General features: G+C 43.1%; 1 long non-coding RNA gene across 1 annotated transcript in view; it reads left to right on the top strand.

Annotated features, from left to right (window-relative positions):
- The first annotated feature begins 1,342 nt into the window (after positions 1–1,342).
- Positions 1,343–24,451, top strand: part of LOC147913899 (uncharacterized) — a 126,255-nt gene continuing 103,146 nt past the window's right edge. Inside the window, exon 1 of the long non-coding RNA XR_015556016.1 lies at positions 1,343–1,465. This is a non-coding gene — a long non-coding RNA (uncharacterized LOC147913899). The remainder of the gene's footprint in view (positions 1,466–24,451) is intronic.

Here is a 24,451-nt window from a genome sequence, read left to right on the forward strand (position 1 = left end):
TCTACTCCTTCCGGGACACCTATAACACGGATGTTAGTGTGCTTGATGTTGTCCCAGAGGTCCCTTAGACTGTCCTCACTCTTTTTAATTCTTTTCTCTTTTACCTGTTCACCTTGGGTAATTTCTTCTAGTCTTTCATCCAGCTCACAGATCCGTTCTTCTGTATCCTCTACTCTGCTTTTGAGTCCCTCTAATGAATTTTTCATTTCCAGTATTGTATTCTTCATTTCTGATTGGTTCTTTTTTATATCTTCCATTTCTTTGTTGATATTCTCACTGAGTTCATCTATTCTTCTCCCCAGATCAGTGAGCATCCTTAACACTCTTAGTTTGAACTCTCTGTCGGGTAGGTTGCTCATTTCTGTCTCACTTAGTTCCTTTTCTGGGGTTTTGTCTTGTTTCCTTACTTGGAATGTATTCTTTTGCCTCCTCATTTTGCCTCTTTCCCTGTGCTTGTGTCTATGTATTAGGTAGGTCAGCTACGTCTCCTGCTCTTGGATAGGTGACCTTATGTAAGTGATGCCTTAGGAGGCTTCCAGTGTGCTTCCCTCAGTTCTCAATGTTCCAGGGGTGACCCCTATGTGGGCTACGTGTGTCCTTCTGTTGTGGCCTGTTTGCTCTCCCTGTAGGCACCCAGGGAGGCCGAGTTATGCTCCTGGCCAGCTGTTGTAGTGCTCAGCTGCTTGTAGTTGTTGTGGGCCCTTCAGTCTCTTTATCAGGTGTGGGGAGTCCCAGCACAGTTGGCTGTAAGTTCTAATACCACATTTGTGTTGCAGTATTTCTTTTAAGTGAGTAGGCCCCCAGCATGGCAGGTTGTTAGGCTCAGAGCCTTACAATTGCTGTAAGCCTCTAGCCTATTAGGTCTCTTGTCAGCTCTCTGAGGATTGCAGCTGGGTGGGGCTGGCCTCAGGCACAGGAGCACCCAATTGTTTCAGGCTTTGGAAGGTGGGGCAAACCCCCTATGTGGGTCTTTGAGAAGCACAAGTCTTCTGCAGCTGACAAGCCCTGCCACCCACAGGTCCACACACACAGTCAACACAGTCCTGCCCCGTGTGCGTGCCCCGACCTCCCCACGCGGACCCAGTCTCTCCACGGCAGGAGCCCCACACACTCCGCCACCGCCCCACACTCTCCACCAGCTCCTTGTGCACACCCTGCCCCGCTAAATTCAGCTCAGTTGCCAGGCTGCAGAGAATCCAGTCACCAATCTATGCAGGCCCACATGTTGCCTGAGGGCTTGTTGTTGGGTGGGGCCAGTCTCTAGGGTGGGCTGCCTGCCCTGGCTGAGCTGGATTAAATCGGTGCTCTAGCGGGTGGGGCAGACCCTGGGCTAGCAGGCCTCAGGGAGAACTCCAATGGCGTCTGTGTCAGCTCGCCCACACCGGGCCACAACAATGGCCACTGCCACTGTCCCAGTCCCTGGAGAGGTCTCATCCCTCACCGAGTTGCGCTCAGGGCCTATTAGGTGAGTCTCTTTTCACCAAAGCACTGTGCACCTTTCTTTCTGGTGATTTTAGGATGCTTTCTGAAACGGGTGAGTTTGCGCGCGGGCCCTTTAAGAGCCGGTTTTAGTTTCTTTGTGAACCGGGTTTTCTGGGGGTGCTCCCCAATGCTTTAGTAGCAGCAAAGTCAGATATTATGCTGCTGGTCTCGATTGTGCTGGGTCCACAAAATGCCCGCAGCGGGGGCGCTCCCCGGCTCAGGGCCCCGCGCCTCCAGGGAGGCTGCGTACCTGTGAGCTGCTCCCGGCGGCCGTGAAGCTGGCGGCTTGTGAAGGCGGCGTTTTTCTCTCCAGAAGGGAGTCTCTGCCTCTTCCACCTCAGTTAGGATTGTCCGTTGTTGCAGGAGTTCCTCTCATCCAGCTTTCAGTTCTGTCTCAGGGGTAATGTTTCCACGAGTGGTTGTAAATTGGCTGTGTCCATGGGAGGAGGTGAGTTCAGAGTCTGCTTACGCCGCCATCTTGACTTCCTCTCTGGCCTCATGTATTTTGATATGTCATATTTTTATTTTCATTCAGTTCAAAATGTTTTCTAATTCCTCTCTCTTTTTTTGACCTTTGTGCTAACTAGAGACATGGTGTTTAACTTCCAAATATTTGAGGATTTGTCCAGGTTTTTTTTTGTTATTGATATTTAACTTAATTCTGTTGTGGTGAGAGAATATGCTCTGCTTGATTTCAATTATTTTAAAGGTATCTAGACTTGTTTTACAACCCAATTTATCTTCCTTAGTCCACATACCCTTGAAAAGAATACACCTTCTATTAGTTAAGTCATGTTGGCTGATTGTGTTAAGAATTCTACGTCCTTACTGATTTTCTGTCTACTTATTCTATCAGTTCCTGAGAGAGGAGTGTTCAAGTCTCCAAGCACAACTGTGTTTTCTATCTCTGCTTTCAGTTCCGAGAGTTTGATTCTCTTGGGGTTTTCAGAGCTTTGTTAGGGCAGGTCTAGAGTCCCCTTTACTTTAACCCTAGTATGGCCCTCGTCCTAAGGCATGGAATTCTCTGGGAGTTGAATGAGTTCTCTCTACCACAGCTGTTCGGATCTTGAACATCTCCCAGCCCTGTGAGAATATTGATAGTTGTTCAGCTAACAGATCCTTGTAACTATTCTTTCCCTGGCCCATGGGTTTTTGCACCATGAATCCATAGCTTAGTCTAGAGCCAGACACAAATGGCCCCCTCTGCAGATCTCTGGACCTCTTTTTTGGCATAGCTCCCTTCTCTCAGGTGCTCTGCAGTGCAAATTCTAGGTGCCCCAGCCTCCTTGAACTCTGATCTTTATCTCCACAGTTCTACAAGACCCCCAGACTCTGTATTTCCCCTTCCTACAGAAAGGGGATACTGGAGATAAAAGAGAAACTGGGGATCATAGGGTTCGCATTATTTATTTCCCTTCTTTCAAGAGTCACAGTCCTGGGATACCTATTGTCTCCTCTCTGAAACAGACGCTTACAGCGGAGGACCGGTCCAGTTCCAGTCATTATTCTCTATAGCTGGAAATGGAACTCTCCACCTACTTAATGTAATATTCAGCCTTCATGAACATTTCCTGAAGTCTTTTAACACTAGTAATTTGAACTACATACCATTATGACTTTGATGCTGTTTCAGGTGGTGCCTTGATCTTCTCACATAGCTTATAACTCTTGGGGTATAAAGAATGTGTCATATTTCTTCTACTTCTGCATTCCCTGTATTGGTGCATACTTCATAATAGGTGCTTGGCAAGGACTTGATTTCTAGTCGGGGTTGATTGATATGCTGTATTTATATATGGCTACTCATAACCATGAACTGTATTTATTGAAGCAGACCTAGCTGAGCCTCTAGATGAAAATACTTCATAAATGGCCAAAGTTATTTCACACACTGTCTTAGTCTGTTCAGGCTGCTATAGCAAAATACCACAGCCTGGGTAGCTTCTAAACAACAGAAGTTTATTTCTCACAGTTCTGGAGGCTGAGAATTTCAAGATCAAGGCATCAGCGTGGTCTCTTTCTGGAGAAGACCCTCTTCTGTGTCGCAGACTGCTGACTTCTCATTGTCCTCACATGGTGGAAGGGGCTAGGGAGCTTTGTGGGGTCTCTTTTATAGGAGCATTTATCCCATTCATGAACCTCCACCCTCATGACCTAAGCACATCCCAAAGGCCCCACTTCCAAATACCCTCACATTGGGCATTAAGGTTTCAGCATACGAATTTGGGAGGACACAAACATTCAGACCATAGCACACACTAAAAGCAACACCCAGAGGAACACCACAGTAAGAGTATTAAACTCGAGTCCTAAGGTCTGGGTTGAATACCAGCTCTGCTACTTGTTTATCTGCCTTTGGTTGAATCACTTAAGCATTCTGGACTGAAGCTACTGCTTCTGTAAAGGGAAGAAGCTGGGCTGGTCACTGAGACACCTTCCAGCTCTCATCCTATAATTCTATGACTTGTAAATCTGTATTTCTTGGTCTAATTCAAATCTTGCTTACCTGAAGAGGTAATTGTTTTTCTAAATCAATAAGTTTTGCCACCCAGTTTCCCATACTGAAGATGATCCTACAATGCCTTGCACATTTTCTCTCTGGCAAAATGGCTTCAAGTGAAATCATTTTGCAAATATTTTACTTCATTTTAAAGTAATATAGATAAGACTGCAGATTCCATTCTAGAAATGTGACCTGCTTAAAAAGGCTGTCTTTATCACTCTCACAGAACTATTAGTAATATTTTAAACTATCACGACGTCCAAACATTGTGATAAGTTTGACAAGAATCAAGAGGCATGACTTAGAAACCACAGTTTTCTACAATTTTTCCTCAGAGGTGGATTCTTCCTAACACTTGATTTTTCTTTTGTTAATATTTTACTTTCACTTGAAAGAAAGCCTGGTTTTCTTTGTATGTCAGAAGTATTATAATTTGATCATATTATTCTGAAAATAGCCTTTTTGTTTAATTCAAGCACATGGATAATTTGAAACTGTTCTAAAATGCATTCTTCTCCTCCTCCTTCTCCTTTTCCATCTCCTTCCTCCTTCCTCTTCTCCTCCTCCCCCCTCCTTCCTTCTCCAATAAAATTGAACTTGATGCTCCATAGACTTGATAATTGTTACTCAACTAGGAAAAATGCAAACACTTTGAGGAATTGTGGGGGTTTCTTGGGCAAGAAATTTGAAGTGATTTTGTTCCAACAGGATATTTATAGTTTTCACTTTTCTGGGGGTGGGAAACACTATAGAATTAAGTGATTTGAAGATTATACTGAAAAGACAATTTATTACTTTCTGTTTAACAGATTGTCCTGATTAATGTTTTTGAATTGTATGGTTTGTATTTAACACAATGTGGGAAGTGTTTTTAAGCCTATGTTAAAGGTGTTATATGCGAGGTGGTACCATGTGCTTTGGGAACCAGCGTGGATGCTGGCATCTGTGATATCGCTGCACTGGACTTACTGCTCTATTTGATAACAGGCTGTCAGTTACTCAGTTGGAAGACCCTACTAGACACAGGCAGAGGATACAATTTCCTTTAATGTAAGTAAATGATACTAAAACTTACCTGTGTATTGATGGCTCTTCAGTGTGAGGGACACAATGGCATCCTCCCAGGTGGGGCTGCACACTTTCTGGCCCTGAGGCTCACAAGATTTCTCAGCTGCTTATAATACTGTCTGATGGGGGTGGGAATATGGTCAGATTGTTTACAAATGGGAGGACTCAGGCGTGTCTACCCTTTTGCCTCTTTCCAATTGCTCTGGAGACTAGATACGTGCATGGCTACTCTCTATGTGTAACTAGTAACAGTCCCAGAATAATTTAAGAATTTCCTGCAAGACTGGGTGAGCTGAAGATCAATTTCTCAGGTATAGCCTCCCCCTGTTGGTCCAGGCCACAGAGCCTCCAGAGGTCTCTACCCACAAATTTACTTAAACTGTGATTATCTTTGCAAATAAAACTACCTAAGATGCTGTGATGGTTAATTTTATGTGTCAACTTGGCTAGGCCATGGTACCCAGATATTTGGTCAAACATTCTAGACGTTTCTGGGAAGATTTTTTTTTTAGATGAGATTAACATTTAAATTAGTAGACTTTGAGTAAAGCCAATTATCCTCTGTGATGTGGGTGGGCCTCATCCAATCAGTTGAAGGCCTTAAGTAAAAAAAAGACTGACCTCCCTGGAAGAAGAGGGAATTCTGCCAGCAGAGCCTTTGGACTCAAACTGCAACTGTTCCCTGGGTCTCCAGCCTGCTAGCCTACCTGGCAGATTGGAGACTTGCTAAGACTCTATAATTTCATGAGCCAATTCCTTAAAATAAATCTCTCTCTCTATGTATGCATCCTAGTGGTCCTGTTTCTCTGGAGAACCCTGACTAATACAGATGCCTTTATCCTAGAAGTGCATCTTGGGATTCTTAAATGAAAGTAGATAAAATCTTCTATTTGGAGTACTGCATTACATTTTTCATAAAAATGTAACTTAGAACACAAGGATTTTTGGCTGTTTGTTATAGAAGATAGAAAAGAACATGGGAAAATTTTCACTGATCATAAACATTTGTGAATGCATGTCGAATGAAAAGCTTACAATTAGTCTAACTGTGATGGTGTGTTTTATCCCTGGCAGTGTAAAAGGTGTAAAAACCATTTATTTAATCCTCTAAAGAGAGTGCATATGGTTTGCTGGGTTATGGCGATCTTTTAATAAAAAGTTTGTTAAAAAAATTGACTTTTGAAAATTTCTCTTTTACATGTTTCAGTAGCATTTCATTTCCCATATATTCCTTTCATTTATTGCTGTTCACGAGGGGAAAAGGGCCTGACCCTTCCCATTTAAGAAGATGTACTGGAAAGACCAATTTACGTGTCATTGACTGGAATTTAGTCAAATTCTAGCTAGAGTCACAAGAGGCTGGAAAGTAAGGCCTTTTAGCTGGGCCCATTGACACTTCAAATAAAATTGGGGTTCAGTTACTAAGGAGGAAGGAGAAAATGAATGTTGGGGCAGGCAACTACAGCCTATGCCACTGGTGCCTATTTTTGTTATTGCTTTGAAAAATCTCAGTGTGTGGAAAAGCCTTTTGCCTAGTTGTTTTCAGTACTACTATATTAAAGCTGGCAGACCTGAATCATCACTGTTTTTAGGGAAAACACACACACACACAAAATTAACTGGAAAATGTTGGAGCTGCCAGGAATCTTAGGCATAATCTGGCATAGCTTCTTCTTTTTGCAGAGGAAGAAACTCAAGTCCAGGGAGGTGAGGTGCCTTAAGTGGAAGTTATAATGCGCTGGGAAGACTTCTCAGGAGAGGAAGTTGGTCATCTCAGGCTGTATCTATACACCTCTGATGCCTGTCATTTCAAGTTTAATCTAAGTCAGAGAGTCATCCAGCCCTTCCATGCTGCGTTGTTTCTTTCCATGAAACTTAACTCTACAAATACGTGCCATTTGGGAATCAGCAAACCCAAGTAAAAGGTTGCAAATTCTTGCTGTACCACTCATACTATTTATTTTTAGCAGTGAAAAGATCATTCCCATTCTTACCATCTTGAACTAATAACAGCTGGCATCTATTGAGAGTTCATTTGTAAGCTCCATGGAAGCAGGGATCAAGACTGATTTTATGCTCAACTGTACCCATAGTGCCCAGCATAGTCTTTGATGCCTAATATATAACACAACAAATAAATAGCTGTTGGATGAGTGAATGTAGTGTTTACGAGGTGGCAGACAATGTGCTAAGCACTTTGCATGGATTATCTCATTCCATCCTCATAACAATCCCATGAGGTAGGTAATATGTGAAACTCAGATTTGAAAACGTGCCCAAGGATACAAACATAATGAGTGTCACGACCTAGACTAGTCTGTCAGCCTCCATCCTGAATTACTAGGGAAGTCGGAGGTTTGGGAGTTGCCACTCATTATCAGATGAAATATATAAAACTACTCTTAGATTAAATATGGGGAATTTTAACAGCCTGACTAGTTGACATGATATCCAGCACTAAAGATAAGTTACTTAGCCTTACAAGATATGGAAGAATAAAATAGGAGAAGACCAACCTGTTGGGTTAGCCAAAGATGGTTGGGTATTTTTGGGGAGTAGGATGAAGTTAGGTGGAGAACAGTTATTCAACAAAGTTTCTACCCTGTCTTGTTTGAGATGTCGAGACTTTCTTCTGAGCCATATATTCAATTTGAAAATGCCATCCTGTGGTGTTACCACATCTAGATCATCGATGAGAGACGTGGAGATCTTATTCCCAGGATTTATTTCCATGATGCTAAATCTTTTTCAAAGGAAATGGTGAATTGGGGCAGGAGCAGAGGAGAGCTGTGAGATGCAGGAACTGACTCGCTGCGGTGTCTATGCCTCAGGCACCGTCCTTCCACCTTGTTGGGAGATAATTTTTGTATTTTTGTGTTTTTTTTTTTGCTTGAGGCATTTCTAATGCCACAAACCTGTCTTAGGTAGTGAGGCTGTGATCCTGTTGGTCAGACCCCTGCAGAGAGCTCTAAGCTGTTGTGTCTGGAACAGAATCCCTAAAGCAGATCGTGGGACTGACTTGTTCTAGGGCTCAAGTCTTTGAGTGATGGCTGTGGATTAGAGACCATGTGGCTACATTCATTTTAAGATTTTGTTATTTCCCTCCCTCCATATTTCTAGAGCCTCGTTGTTCTCAATCATGGGTGCACATTAGAATCATCTGAGGGGACCTAAAATACTGATGCCCTGGTTCTACCCCCAAAGGATCTGATTTAATTGGTTTGGAGAGGGGACCAGACATGGATATTTTTTGTACGAGCATCCCAGGTGATTCTAAACGCATAGTCAGGGTTGAGAGTCATTCTTGTATCCTCACAAGTCTCCTGCTCTGGCAACCGTTGATTTTCTTTGACTTTCCCCACTTCTGGCATTTCTAAGGACTATCAAAGACTGTGCATTCGATTGGGGGAGGGGAGGGCAGAGAGAGAAGTCTTCTATCAAAGGCACAAAGTGAAGTGTATATAACAATGGATTATTTTTCTTTTTAATTAAAAATTAATGAATAAACCTAAAGAAAGAAATAATAAAAACTAAACAAGTATAAACTATAAAATTTTTATGGTTTTTCTGTAACCAGTAAATCTGAGAACAGATTATCTTCTACCAAATGGAAAAATTAGGCTCAATGAATGCTTTTCTAAGACAAGACTTTAATAAAACTGACTCCAGAGGAACTGAATAAAAGAGAAAATGACCAACTATCATGGAAGAAATTGAGCCATCTGCCATAAAACATCAGGTGCAAACAGTTTCCGGTTGGATAATTTTAAATTATTGAGGATCAGATGGTTTTCAGGCTGTTTAAAAGTATTCTAGAACAGAGAGCAAGAACTAAAGCTTTTGAATTATCTTTACAAAGAAAGCACAACATTGGTATAAAATAATGGGCAAGGGTAGCACTTAAAAACAATTAGCTGAGCAATCTACACTTTCCTAAGAACACTGTTATGAGAATCCTAAATAAAGGATAAGCAAGTAGAATCTAGCATAAAAGGATAGTACCGTGGCCAAGTGAGGTTCATCTTTAATAAATCAAGTATGGATCAACAGTGGAAATCTCCTCATGTAATTCTCTATTTTTATGGGTAAAGAAGGGGGAAAAGTATATTGATTTCAATAGATGTGGCAAAGGCATTTGATAAAAGTCAGTAAATGTTCTGAAGACACAAAACAGTAAAATAGTAATAGATCATAATAGGGAAATTTTTGTGAGTTATTTTCATTATGGTGAAACACAATGGTGAAACACTAGAACCAGTTTTTAAAGTTAGAAATAAATGGGGTGCCTGCAGCAATAACCACTATGATTTAACAGATGTAATAAGAAGTTTACAGCACCAAGTGAATGGTACTTTCTGTGTTCCAGGAAAATCATTTAATCCTCCCAAGACCCTAAAGAGACATACTATTATTCCCATTTTATGGATGAGAAGATAAAAGCACAGAGAAGTAACTTGCCCAAAGTCACACTGCTAGATTAGAATCTGTGCCTATCCTGCCCCTTCTAGAAAGAAAACTCTTGATCTCGAATAAATGAAGATCAAAAGATAATTTTGTAAAGATGGCATTCCCTCTAAGTTTATTAATCAATTAAGTTATACTCCAATTATAATTCCCATAAAATATTCTTAACTTGAAACAATGGTTCTAAGGTTCCTCCAGAGGAATAGATACTCAAGAATTGCCAGAAAAAATCTGTAAAGAAGTATAATGAGAAAGGACTTGAAGTTGCAGTAGTGCCATGAGCATGGTAATGGCCCAGGAATAAACAAATGGAGGACATAGAACAGGGTCAACAAACCAAGGCTAGCAGGCCACACACAGCCTTGTCCATCCATTTACGTGTCATCCTTGGCTACTTTCATGGAGCAGTGGCAGAACTGAGTAGTTGCAACAGAGACTGCATGACCATTAAAGCTAAAAATATTTACTGTCATTTCCTTTATAGAAAAAGTTTGCCAACCCCCAGCAAAGAATAAAGTCCACATTCAAGTGTCTAGAGATGACATTTAAAAATCCCTGGGACTATGTGATTATGGCAGTTGTCTTATTTCTTGTGCCCCCCACCTCCCCCAATACACACATAAAAATGACAAATTACTGAAAGAAAATACAGCCTTTATCAACTTGGGGTGGAAAAAGTTTTCCAGGGATGCTATAAACAAGGTTGAAAGAGTTTTGAACTATGACTGCAAACAAAAAATTACTTAAATGGCAGGTAATAGCGAAAACAATATCAAAAGAAAAGTGGCAAACTTGGAAAAATATCGGTAAGATGTGTTTAGCATGGTTTAATATTTAGTGGTTAGGGTTCAGTTGCAGATGACAGAACGTGCTCTGGCTCATTAAGCAGGAAGGGATTTAACACAAGGAATTAAGTGGTGACCGAATCGTTGGAAGGACCAAAGGAGGAGATCCCGAAGCCGGCCTGCCAGGGCAACTGCTGCTGTGGTTCACCCAGGAAGCTGCCCTCTCGTCTTCTGGTCATTGGGTCCTAGGGTCACAGCTGTGAGCTAAGGAGCAGGAAGCTGCAGATGGAACTGTTGGCTTACAAGCCTCACTGAGCCCAGTAACCCCACAGCTGCAAACGTGAATGCCATATGTGCCCAGTGTGCTGACTGTTTCTTACTCAAGTCCCTGCCAACGTGTCCCAGCAGTAGACTGACATAACATTTGAAATATTAGCTGCAAGGGAGTCTGGGAAGTGTGGTTTTTAGCTCCCCTGGAACAGGAGAACATTAGGGCAGGTGCTGAAGGGCCAATCTACTCTACGGCCTGTAATGATGATCCCTAGCCTGTATACAGGGAGAACTGAGAGCACTAGCCAGGAAAAGCTCTAATCTAAAAAACAGTCCAAGGAGAAGGCAGGTAACTCATAAGAAGAAAATCAAGAGGTCAATAAAATGAAAAGCTGTTCAACTTTATTATAGTTAAGAACTGCAAGGGAAATTGAAATCACCAATGACAAATCTATATTGTCAAGGATGCGGGGGGAAGAGGCATCCTCATGCCACTGCAAAGTCAGAAAACCTTTGTAAAGGGCAGAGTCAACCCCCTGATTTAGCAATCCTGCTGGGGAGTATCTGCCCAGGAAAGAGACTATCTCATGAAGTTAACTGGAGGCGTACCCAGGAATCAGAGTATTTCTCTTAATTGCAAGGTATTGCAGACAATCTAAATGCTTATCAAGTGGGGACTGAGGAAATAAATGATGGTACAATTACACCACAAAATACCATACTGCCTTTGAAAAAGAGAGGCATTTCTCAGGGACGGCATCATGTGGCAATTCCGTGCACAAGCTTAGGAACCAGAGTGCCCAGATTTGAACCCCGATTCTTCCACCTACTAGCTGTGAGCAGCTGAGATCTTGGAACTTGATCAGTTTTGCCATTTGTAAAATAGAGATAATAACAGGGAAGCAGGCCTAATAACATTTTTGGCTGGGGTTTTGTGAGAAATGAGTTAGTACGATGCCTCCTTTTTAGCTCTCAGTGAATATTAGATGTTGTTATGTTTGTTGCTCAAGATCGATGATCATGGCATGACATTTTAAGTGGTAAATTAAGGTTTCAAAAGATCAAGTACATTATGATCCACTTTATATAAAAAGCAGTATGTGATCACACACACATAAATGATACAGGCAACAATAGAATTTTCCAGAGTGTGTTCAAGATATTAGCAGAGGCGCTCTTTGAATGGGAATCCAGGTGGGGATGCTTTACTTGCACTGTCTTGTATATGTGTGTGTGTATATGTATGTATGTTTATCATGTGCTATATAGTGTTTTTAAAAAGTTATTTAAAAAAACCACGAAAGGCCAGGGTTTAAATTCCTTTCTTTTATTATTTTGACTGAAATAAGACAGCCCACTACTGGCGGATGGGGCCCCAAGGTCCCTGAAGAGAAGCTGGGAGTGTCTCCCATGATGGAAACACACTGGACCACAGCAGCAAGCCGGGGTCTCCTGGCAGGAGTCAGGCACCAGCTCAGATCACCATGGCAACCACAATGGAAAGTTAAAAAAACTAGTTTTGAGGGAAGAAAGTGCCTCTCTTTATCGTTAGGGGCATAAAAATAAGAAGCTTATAATTTTTATATTTTTGACGCAACCCTCTTTCTTCTGTCCCCAAAGTCCCAGAGCAAGAATTCTCGTCCTTTGACCATAGGTTCAGACAACTATTGAATGATTTGGCATATAAGCCCTTTTCATAAATGGCAGCTTTGTCCTGTTCTGATGACCTGTGGACTCTGGAGATTATCGTTTAATAAACACGTTGGAAATGAGGCATCGAAATGAGTTGTACCCTCTTCAAAATAGAATTAACAAATCCCTGAGTTATTTGGAAGGTGCTTGGGAGGCTGGATGAGAGGGGACCCCCACTTCTGCAGCAGTAACTGGTGATGACTTAGCTTCTACCTGACCTCTCTAGCCACAGGTGTCCCTACCCATCTGGAGAGATGTCTTCATTGTAGGAGAGTTATAATCATTAGAATTTAGTTGTTTTGAGCCCCAAATATGCCTTTCTAGAACTTCGACCAGTTGATTCTAATTCTAGATCAGAATCAACTCTGAGAAATCTGATTCTAACTCTTATATTCAAAGCCCTTCAACTAGATAAAGGTTACTGTCGTGGACACATTTTGGAAAGTGGTATTTATTTACTGTCTATGATAGGCGATTTCAGGAGTTCTTAGGTACCAGGGGTGTAAACGATAAAGCAGACACACTCCCCTCTTTACAGTCTTGTTTGAAAAGGTGATATAGTTTCTCCTCTTCTCTCTCTAACATTTTCCTTTTGATCTAGTTATGCTTCAAAAATCAGGACAAGTGCCATGCGTCTGGGAAGATGTCCTGGTTCTCTTGGGAACTGCCCTCTCCTGTCACTGCTCCTTCCTCTGTGGTTGGGGGGCTTGTCTTCAGACCCATCTCCTCCATTAGACTGACAGTCATTCAAGGGGGAGGGATGCCATCCATCTCTGATTCCCAAGCACCCGTCCTACTCCAGGATTCGACAAATGTTGAATGCACAGTGTGCCTGGTTCCGAGGACAGGGAGCCAAGGCCCCCCAGGTCTGGAGCCCCTGCTGGTGCAGACTAAGATGACCTTCCCTTCCTGCTCTGGTAGTTGTCAGTGAGCATGTGGCTCAGCTGCTGACTGATGAGTTGTCCTCTTTGACCAGCTGAGATGTCCCAGAGCTTTGAGAACTCCAACCAGGGACCCAGAGGGTCCTCCCTTGGGCTTTCCCCTTCCTTTCAGTGCGATATTTTTGAATTTTGATGCTCTCACGCAGTTTGGTCGTGAGCTGTAGTGGGGTAACAGGCTGGTGTCTGGTGTGGAGTGCGGTCATCTCTCTCTAGAATCGCTTGCAAATCCCACAGCTGAGACCCAAGGATACTAAGGACCCACGTCCCGAGTTCAGAGAACTGCTAGGAGCTGGGCCCAACCCCTCTCTGCAGGGCTTTCTGAGAGACACCAGCTAGAGAACTAGCCCCATCTCCGTTGCTCCAACTCTCCCCTGATGCAAGAGGGCTGGGGGCAGGGGAGAGAAGTAGCCTCTTGGGGTATGTGTGTGTGTGTGTGTGTGTGTGTGTGTGTGCGCATTCCTTTTTCTCTCCTCTCCAAAATAAGGGATATGAGCCTCCCAAATCCATGGAGGGAGCCTAAACCAATGCTCTTTCCACTAGCATGGGAACTGGTGGTCACTGTGTCTCCTCCACCCAAGCTCCCATGCTGCTGGAGTCTGGAGACAGGGACTGGAGGGAGAAGGGGGCACCCAGAGGCAGCCCTGGTGAAGCTGCCTGCACTACCTCCGTGGACATGGTGGAGACAGATGAGCCTCCTGTGGCTCTAGGGCATGCCCCAGAAGGGGTGGCTGGCTGCCTTACAGGTTTCCCCACAAGAGAGTTGACGGCTAGGAGAGGGGTCCCTGAGGATCTCCCCTAGGGGTGCTGAGGGAGGTGGGTAAAGGACAGACCCAGGAGGACTTCCTGTGGGAGGGGGCCCTGATGACCATTCTCCTTCCCAAGAATCCACAAATGTGCTCTGGAGAGTCCTTTTTGAAGCTCTGTCCCCCGGAGGGGACTGCTGTCCAGTCAAGGGTAGACAGAGAAACAGAGGCCACCAACAGAAAGGGGCTGGCGCTTTGCAGCTCAGTAGGTGGGTGCCTGGGCCACCTCTCTGTCTTCCTGCCCCAAAGCCACAACAGTAGAAACTGGAAAGAGAGACAGAGAGAGCATGGGGGAGCCTCAGGACACCGCACTGCCTGCGGGGAGTGTTCTGAATCAAATAGGAGTTTGAAGAGTTGAAAAGAAGAATGGTCTTCAAGAACTGGAATTACACTATTCTAATAATCGACAGAGACCAAAAAGTGATGGAACTGGGTCGAGATGTTACTAAAATCCCCTCTCTCCAGCAGGGAGCTGTTTGCAGACCAGATTCTTTTGGACGAGGTGGTTACTGGGGAAAATAAGACCATTCCATGTTTGCATCACCAATGAGCGGGACCACCCGTGAACCAGCTTCTTTGGGTACATTTGTAAAAAACTAATGAGTCCGTAGAACTATACACCAGAGGCTGCCGAGAGGCTGGGTCCTCTTACCATTTTTAGAAAGTCACCTGGAAGTCATCTGGTCTGGTGAAGGAGGTTGTGAAGAGGAAGCTCTCTCCTTACTGTAGGTGCGTGGTGTAGCGATTGTGTGGAACAGGCCTTGTGGGCCTGCAATGAGCAGGGTCCTTTTCGTGACCAAAGGAAGGAGATTCACTGGGAGTGTAAGAGTGAGTTACCCAGCCAACCAGCTATGAATAAGGCACTTCCCTTAGACGAGAAAATCATAATGGGTTGCATGAACTTAGGAGTTCACGGAAACTGGAAAACCCTTCCTTCTTTCCTTCGCTCCCTCCCTCCCTCCTTCCCTTCCTTCCTGCCTTCCTTTCTTTCTTCTTTCATTGTGTCTCCCTCCCTGTGCTTATCCTTTGTTGAATTTATAACAAGTGCATAAATGTTTATTTAATTTCTGTTTATTGTCTGCCTCCTCCAGTAGATCATAAACTTCTGAGAACACAGCGATGTCTGTTGGGGTCACCATTCTATCTCCATTACCAGCCCAAGGATGGGCACATGGCAGGCACTCAATCCATATTTATTAAATGAATGAGTACATGAACACTCAATGGTGGTCTTTAAAATAATGTTCTTTAAATTGCTAATTTTATTGTAAGCTAAATGTCTTGGTCTCACTAGGCTTTGATCCAAAATAAGGTCACGTTTCCTTTTTAAGTGTCGACGTTGTAATTTTCTGCACTGTCTTGATCGTAGGAGTCCCTTCCCCGGGGGAATTCTGGGAGTTGTCTGAGGGGCTGTCTCTCACAGTGCTCAGGAGAACTGTACCCAGCTTTCTCTGTTGTTCTCCCGCACCCCCGTGGTGTGCCCACACTCCTGCCCCAGCTCCTGGGGACCCCTCAGAGGGGGCCCTCCAGTGTGCACAGCTCCCTGTGTTGATGTCCCTCTCTAGCACCCCCATTCTGGCTTCAGGGGAGCATGGGCTGCCCTCTCCTCTTCACTCTTCCATGTTAGCCTGGGCCAACTCTTTCTCTAATTCCCAGGAGCACATAAGAGGCCCAGAAACCATAGAGAATAACTTAAAACCACCATTAGTGTCAGAACCCACAGACTACTGGGCCCAAACCTGTCCTCAGGCAGTCCCTTTCAGGGCCACTTCCCTGCCTGCCTTCTGGCCAGCCACCATGCAACATGGGGCAGCAACCGATCCAGCACTGGGAAGGCCCCAGGCATCTCCCTCCCTCAGGGTCCAGGACAAGCCGCCCTCAGCATCTAAAGAGAAGAGTTGTTAGTTTGTTTTTGCCTTCCTTTAATCTAAAGCCCATACCTCTGCTGAAAGACACGACTATTTGCATTATTAAATGAAACAGTCTGGAACATCAACATTCAGGTTACTCCACTGCATACAGGTCTTCCCCAGGGGCAGCAGGTGGGAACCTACTAATACATATTTTCCTAAACCAAAATATAGTCTTCTCTGAAAGTAAATTCAAGACTTCTCACTTAGAAGGCAAAAACCAGTTGCAGCATCAGAAAGTTTTGGATCTATTTCGGTGAGATCTACCCCCATTTCCTTATTATTACAATTATTGTCTTTTGCAGAACAACATTCATTTGGATGTCACATTCTGATATCTTTGTTAGAAATCCAGTCACTACTTTGCACTTATATTTGTTTATTATTTATTTAACAAGCATTTATTGAATATTACAAAGTCCTTGTTTCCATGAAGTTTACATTCTTATAGCAGGGATCAGCAAATTTTTTCTGTAAATGGTCAGATAGTAAATATTTTAGACTTAGTGGGCCATAGGTCTCTGTTTATAACTACTCAGCTCTGCCATTTTAGCACTAAATCAGCCATAGACAAGATATAAATGAATGGACATGGCTGTCTTCCTTTTTTATTTACAAAACAGGTGGCTGGCCTGGGTGTTGTAGTTTGATGACTCCTGTTCTAGACAATAAAACAGATATATAATATGGTGCTTATGACTAGGTGCTAAGAATAAAAATAAGGCATGGTGAATAGCAGGGGACAGATGATATAGGAATTTATGCTGAGTGAGATTGGACATCCTTGGAAGGTTTGAACAGGGAAATGGTTTGATCTGACTCCCAGAAGATGTGGCTGCTGTGTGGAGCACGTGCAGAAAGGATGGAAACAGAAGACCATTTGGGAGGTTATTGCAATGGTCCAGATGCATAGGGATGGTGGTTGATACCAAGGTGGGAGTGAAGAGATGGTAAGAGGTGGTTAGATTCTAGATAGATTTAGAAGATAAAACCAATAGGTTTTTCTGATGGTCTAGATAAAAAGTTTATGAGAAAGAGGGAAATTCAAAGATGATTTAAGATTTTAGTCTGAGCAGTTGAAAGGATGGATTTTCCCTCTACTGAGATGAACAGGAGAGAAGGACGAGCAGGATTTGGGCAGAAGACCAAGAGTTTTGGTTGGGAAATGTTAAGTTTTGGGTGCCTATCAGACACCCAAGTAAAGATCTTGAGTAGGCAGTTGGATATATGCATCTGGGATTAAGGGGAAGTGTCTGGTCTTACAAATTTGAGAGTCATCAGCCTGTGGATGGTCCTTGCAGTATGGATAAGATAGCTAGGGAGTAAGAACTGATGTAGAAGAGACGTCCAAGGATTGAGCCCTGGGATGTTGCAGGGTTTGGAGGTCAGGGAGAGGAGACCAGGGAGAAGGAGGCACCAGCTGAGAAGACTGAGAAGGAGCAGACAGCATGGTAGGAGAGAGACAAGGGAGAGTGGGCTCAGGGCGGAGAGTGTGATCTGTGAGCCTGATGCTGCTGGTGGGGCAACCAGGATGCAGGCTGAGTATGTCTCTTCTCAAACCCTGCACTCGAGGCTTCCTGTGATTACACGCAACAGCTCCCCAGGAGAGCTCTTTGCACTTCCTCTTGGACCATGCATTTCCTTTCCCTCTGTGGTTCCTTGCTACTGCTTTCAGCGAACTCCCAGGACATCACTCTTTCCTGATCCCTTTATTGCCAGACAAGTTGCATTTTCTTTGTGACTTGGCAACTTGGCAGGGAAGTTGTACCTCCCAAATTGCTCATAATCCTTGGCTAAGCTGCTCCCTTTGTACTGGAAAGAGAAGCCAGCAGAGTCAGAGAACTATTTCTGGAACAAATAAGAAAATTTTCTGACAAAAATACAGGCACATCGTATACCCCTCACCCTGCTTTCCCTGTTCCCTGGGGCAGGATGGAATCTCCTCACCAAGATGGCAGTTTTCCTCTCACAGGGTAACAATGCAGCTAACCCTGAGAGGCGGGGGAAACATTCTGGATTTCACAAGCGGGCAAAAGCACCAGGAATGATCTTTCATGAGTGGGTGGGAGTGTGTGTGTGTGTGTGTGTGTGTAAGGGCAGGTGTGGGGTGAGATGGAGGGTGGGTAGAGAGGTGAGAGAGAATGGCCTGAGGGCCTGAGGACGCTGGCCAAAGGAGACAGACCAATGCAGAAATGGTGGTAATGGAGGTGGCAGGCTTTTTTGTGCATCATCTTAAGTGTCTTTGACCTAGACTTGGCCCCATGTTTCAGGTCATGGATCCAGGAAATTGGTATCCTCCTTCCTCTCTTCTTTTTTCCTCATAGCAAAGATGACACTTGGCACTCTGAGTCGCACCTGCTCATGGCTTTGTTCTAATTTCTCCTACTCTGTTCAATTTGGGTGTTTGGCATGATGGACTGAGGTTTGAAAGCGACACTCCAGCTGTCCCCCCATGCCCACTCCTATTGAATTATCTTGAAATCTCTCCTGCTTGGCATGGCTTTCTTTAGTTTCCACTAAGCGGAATCTTGGGCGGGCCTCTGTTTTGACATGGAATCATGCACTTGGCACCTCCCCCCCCAACAGTCTTCTTGGATTAGTGAACATCTGTCTTCTAGGCTTCAAATCTTCTGGTTGATGGATGACCAGCTGTCCCTGAATAGAGCTGAGAGCCATGGAGTCGATGGGGCCTCTGGATGGATCCCAAGCCAAGGGCTACACAGGTACACCCTGTGTTTAACACAGCTGAGGCCAGGAAAGTCCTTTAGATTAGTGGGATACCCATAATGATGGAATGGTTTTAAAATTATTTAATGCTTCTTTTTGTTTTTTTATCAAACCCGGGATTTATCAAATCCAGGTTATGGTATTTGTTTATTGTACTGGCTGCCAGGTAGTGATTCATGAAAAAAATAGGCAGGGGAGAAAGAAGCATGGAGGTGGTAGAAAAATGTATTAGTTTATCATCTGCTACCAGAAATAGTCCCAGGAAGAGACCTATTTTAGGAAAGTATCTTGACAAGTCATTTGGGGATGGAAAGGGGAGCACTGAAGGCCTTCAGGAGTCAAGACAACCAAAGGAATTTCAAAAGTGCTATGCACAAGATATTAGGATTTGGGGAGGAGAAGAGAGGAAGGTGTTGGAGAGGGGCCAGAGGCCAGTGAAGTGTGAAGTGCCTCCATTCTATTAGTCAGGGCTCTTCAGAGAAACAGAACCAATAGGATATCTATATCTATATCTATATCTATATCTATCTATCTATCTATCTATCTATCTATCTATCTATCTATCTATATGTGTACATATATGTGTATATCTATATCTATATCAAGAGATTTATTATGAGGAATTGGCTCATGGAATTATGGAGGCTGAGAAATCTCACAATCTGCTGTCTACAAGCCGGAGACCCAAATATGTTGGTGGTGGAGTTCGACGGCTGAGAGCCGGAGAGCCGATGGTATAGATTCCAGGCCAGATCTGAAGGCCCAAGAATCAGGAGCACCAAAGGCAGGAGAAGACCAATGTGCCAGCTCAGTCAGGCTGAGAATAATGTTTCATTAAATATCTGTGCACCTGGTGGCCCAATTCTGTTGACACATAAAATTAACCATTACAGCGCCCCTGTTGGTGAGGAGCCCAAAGGAATTTTATGCACAGAGATGACGAGTGCTCACTTCGAAGGGGTTGCATTTTAGAAATGTAATTCTCCCGCCTCTCCCAGTTTGCTGAAATCTTTATTCAAGTGTGTGGTGCACACAAGTGTACGCCTTTTCTAAGTGGTGTTCTTGTGTGAGTGTGTGTGTGTGTGTGTGTGTGAGAGAGAGAGAGAGAAAAAGAGAAAGACAAAGACAGAGAGAAAGAGTGGTTTGTGTAGATGGAAGAAATCAAGATTCCCCCAAAAGGGTTGCTGCCGTGAATAGGGGTTGGATGAAGAGATAATACAGAAATGCAGTGAATTCAGCAGAAGCAGGACTCTAAACAGAGGTGGTGGAAAGGCGTGAATAGCTAGAAATCTTGTGGATGGTTGAAATCAAATGGGAGTTACAGCCAATCTTGTCGAGATTATAGGGGGCTTGCTGATGCCAGTGATGTGTTCTGGATGTGCTGTGGAGGCTCTGTTAACTCCTGGAGAAATATTAAGGCCTGAGGCTAACAGATTTACAATCTGACCATAACTGCCCTCCACTCTCAACAAAACAAATCATCTGGATTGTGCCTCTGCCTTTGTCTTCCTCTCTAGTTTGTCATCTTAAGACAACTTTCCATCTCTTGTATTGGAGGCACGTTAACCTAATTTTAGCCGACAAAATTGTTAGGGGTGAGGCTGTGATTATCTGCAGTGGCTTGGGATGTAGGGTCCTTTCAATAGGATTTTTATTCAGAGACTTAAATATATAATTCAATGAAGCCAACCTGGTTTACATAGATCTTTTAGGACACCAGTTGTGTAAGATGAATGACATTTTCATGCAAGTTTCTGAATGGCCAAATGACAAAACACAAACACAGCGTTTTCCTGAAGTCTTAAATGGCTTTGCAGACGTGAGTTAACCTATAACATCCAAAGTACTCATTAGAGGGGGTTGACGCTACCCCTTCCCCACCCCACTGTACCATACGGCATCATTAGTATATGTCAGCTGCTGGGCTGGAGTCATCAAATATTAGTCAGATAAGAAATGTATTAGCAAGGAATCATATAAATTGTGTTTTCAGAGTGAAAATAAAGGCAGTGCAAATTTAAAATTCACAGTGAAGCTACCACAGCTATTTAGGATGCAATAAAAGTCCATTTTCATAAGTATCACATAGTTTACCTGGAGCCTATTAAGTGCATTCTAGAGATATGCAAAGTGAAACGTGTAATCTGCTTTTAAGCATTTTCCACCAACACAAATTACCCAAATGAAGTATCTGGGCTTGCTTGCACTGCTAAACGAGGCAGAAAACTTCACCAAACTTTTAAGTTGCTAATACTCCCCACGTGCTTGGCTGTGTTAGGAATGAATTATGCCATGTAAGTGAAAAACCCTCCATGTTGGGTTTTGAAAGGCAAACAGACCTCCCTCACCTCTGCCTCTTGTTCTCTGATTTTGGGCATAACACTTCTCTTCTTTGGGCTGCAGATTCCTTATGTGTAAAACTAGGATAATTAATCCTATGACTATGGCTATTCAGGTTAGATGAGATAATGCATGCAAAGTACTTAGCTCGAGCCTGGCAAATACTAAGTCCTCCACAAGTGATAGCTATGATTATTATAAACTTGTAGTATTTTACTGAACTCTATTATTTTTAGAGTCAGAACTTCTATTTATTTTAACCATTTGAGATGGAAATTTTAAATAAATTCTGCTCTTCCTGCCTGTGAGGCTGAATTTTATTTGTTATAAGAACACATTATAACAATGGACAGGAAGTTTTAAAACATTAAAATAATTCACTCATAATCCTTGTATTCTAACAAAACAGAAATTCTCCTCTTTCTGGATTCCCTTGCCCACGTGTAGGCACATTTTGACATCATGTAGTCAGTATTTGTAGCATTATTCTATAGTCTGCATGTTCACAAAATGTACTGTAAACACTTTTTATATGGTCTCCATAATTGTCATTCTTAGCGATCATATAACATTCAGTTGAGCTTGTGGACCCTAATTTAACAGTCCCCATTTTTAGTCATTTTGATTGCTTCTGGCTTTTATACACATTGCAGGGTTGAATATCTCTTGTAGAAGGAGTCAGGGGATTCTAGATTTGGAGAATTGGAAGAGTTGGGTCCTTTTGCTTGGGGCTGGGAAGAGGAATTGCAACCTCAATTCTTGTTTGTTTGGGGATGGAGGACTGGGGCTCCCACGTGCTCCTGGAGAACCAGCAGCAGTGGGGGTGGGGTGGAGGGGTCCCAAAGGAGAGGATACCACCGGGCTGGCTATCCAAGGCTGACTCAGGCTGCATGGAGACAGGCAGAGGGAACCCGGAGGCTGCTTTCTGGATCAGTTCAGCAGGGAAGGGAAGGATGCAACAAAAGAGGCAGAAGTCCCTTCCAGCAGAGAGAAGAGAGAGTTAGCATCTTGGAGGCAACCTCTGCTTCTGCTACTTTCTAACTGTGACCTCATTTAATCCTATAAAGTACTATTTGCTCTATAAAGTCAGTAATATCCCAGATAAAGGGATGGAGAAACTAAGGCATAGAGAGGTGGTGTAAGTTGCCCAGGTCAACAGCTGGCACCTTGTGGGGGCGTGTCCAGCTCCTCAGGACTTCCCTGAGCCAGAGCTGGGGACCCTACAGGGCACCCATCTGGGGGCCTCTGGGACTCCGGTTAACAGCCTTAGACCAGAAAAGGGCCAGTTCTGCATTACAGGTAAAACCAAAAGCTTGTTTGTCCTGCTGAGTACATTGGGACGCTGCACAGCAAACAGAGATAAAATGGCGGCCAGCGCTCAGCAGCAGCTGATCGCATTCCCAGGAGTGTTTCCCTGAGTGTGACGCCTCTAAGAACATAGCAACTCATTGTGTGCTTGTACAACAGTTCTACCTTTGAGGACCTCTGAAAAGCCTGAAGGATCTGCAGAGAATGGACTTTCCAGCAGTTTGTGGTAAGAGAAGCCATCTGAGCTGCCATTCCCAAGCAATGACCAAGCCAACCAAATTGTTTTGATGATTACTATTTCATATTTGCATTGCTCTAGTTCATATGAAATATTATGAAAATGTATAGGTTAATTAAAATAATAAAAAGACAGCATTTTTGGCTTATTGCTGGCAAATACATACATATGTAAATATTTATATATTTAAATATTTGTATATTATATATGTTATTTTATATATAATAGGTAATATGTAAAAGAATATAAATATTTTATTTATAAATATTATGTGTTCTTATATATTTACATATGTTTATAAATAAAGCTATGGGTACAAATATATGTGCATAAGGATGTTAATTACCGGGCTCTTTATAATAGTGAAAAAAATTGGAAATTACTTGAATGTCCAATGATAGCAGAATAGAAAAAGAAATTATGCATACCCATATTGTGGAATTGACGCCTTTGAGAAAAACATGTTTGCAAAGACTGTTTAATGACAGGGGAAACTGCTTTAAAAGGCAGTATATAAAATAGTACTTACATTATGTTTCCAGCTTTGCAAAGAAAATAAAGTATTCATAAAAAGCAACTGGAAATAAATGCATAAAAATATCAAAACAAAGATGGTGATTATTTCTGGGAGGTCAAAATAGGGGGGTTCTATTTTCTCTGTACCTTACTGTAAAGTTCACACATTTTCTTGCATGTGCACAGCAAATACACACAGAAAACATTTGTGCATATGAAGCCACTAGAGAAAAACCACTGTCTAGATTTTTCCTACATTATCTCAGTTTACAAATTCTGTCCTGTTGTCAGATTATAATTTTATTTTGGCTTGGGAAATAAGATGTAGAAATTTGGGGGAAGAGAAAAGTCAAGGTTTTTCTCAAGTCGGTTTCTAACGAGAGCTAGCAGATGAACTGCTTTATAAAGTAATAATCTAGGTTGGTCAAATGGACAGTAGGAGGCAGCCGAGGCCTTGTGGAGGGAGGACTGAGGCTTCGGGTCTGTCTTGGCCATCTGTGAACTCTGGGACCAGGACTTGGCATGGTATAGGAGCCGGAGTGGACTAGGTTCAAGTCTGGATCCAAAGTTACCTATGTTGGCTTAGTCTGTAGAAGTCAACAAAATTGTGAAATGACCACCTTTTCAGGTTGTATGAAGAGTTAATGGTGTAATGTACATAAAAGTGGGAGCAAGGAGACCAGCCAATATCAAGGGTGTGTAACCCATATCTAGCTCTCCATCTTACCTGGTTTACATCTTTGCCTGTCAAATCAAGGAATTGGAATAGATGATCTCTAAATTCCTCTTTCTCCTTAACATATCTATGGTCCTTAAAAAGCCTTGAGCAAGGAGAATTTAATATTCCCTTTAGCTTTTATTTATCTTCTTTGGCAAAGAATGAGTTCTCACGGTACAAGCATATACATTAAGGAACCAGGCAGCAGGGTCTGAAATTCACCACTGTGAGGAGAGGGGCTTAAAGGAAGCCAGAGAGTGGGCCATAGTTCTCAGGGTGAGGGATGACGAGGAATGAGGTAACTGAGTATAGGCGCCTTGGTCTCCTGCCCTTTCCTGGAAAGATACATTATCCGAGGGCCCTATGTTTTATTTTCTCTAGAGCAGTGGGTCTCAAGCATTATTGCAAATTACAATTACCTGGAGAGCTTTAAGACTGCCCCAAGGTCCCAGAAGCTCCTCATATCAATTAAACCTGGCTAGAGCCTAGACTTAGGTATTGTTAAATCTCCCCAGATGAATCCAATGTGCCCTAAAGTTACGATCCATGTCCTATAGTGAACGGAAGGCTCAGAAACAATTGTGAATCCCACATGTCATTTCTACCCACTGAACAAGCAACTCTTCTTTCTGAGTCTTTCCAGATCACAATGAGGGCCTGATATCAACTGAGGACGGTGAGATGGG

This window comes from Ceratotherium simum, chromosome 24 (assembly GCF_057802395.1).
Source record: "Ceratotherium simum simum isolate JZ-2026a chromosome 24, ASM5780239v1, whole genome shotgun sequence".
Lineage (NCBI taxonomy): Eukaryota > Metazoa > Chordata > Mammalia > Perissodactyla > Rhinocerotidae > Ceratotherium > Ceratotherium simum.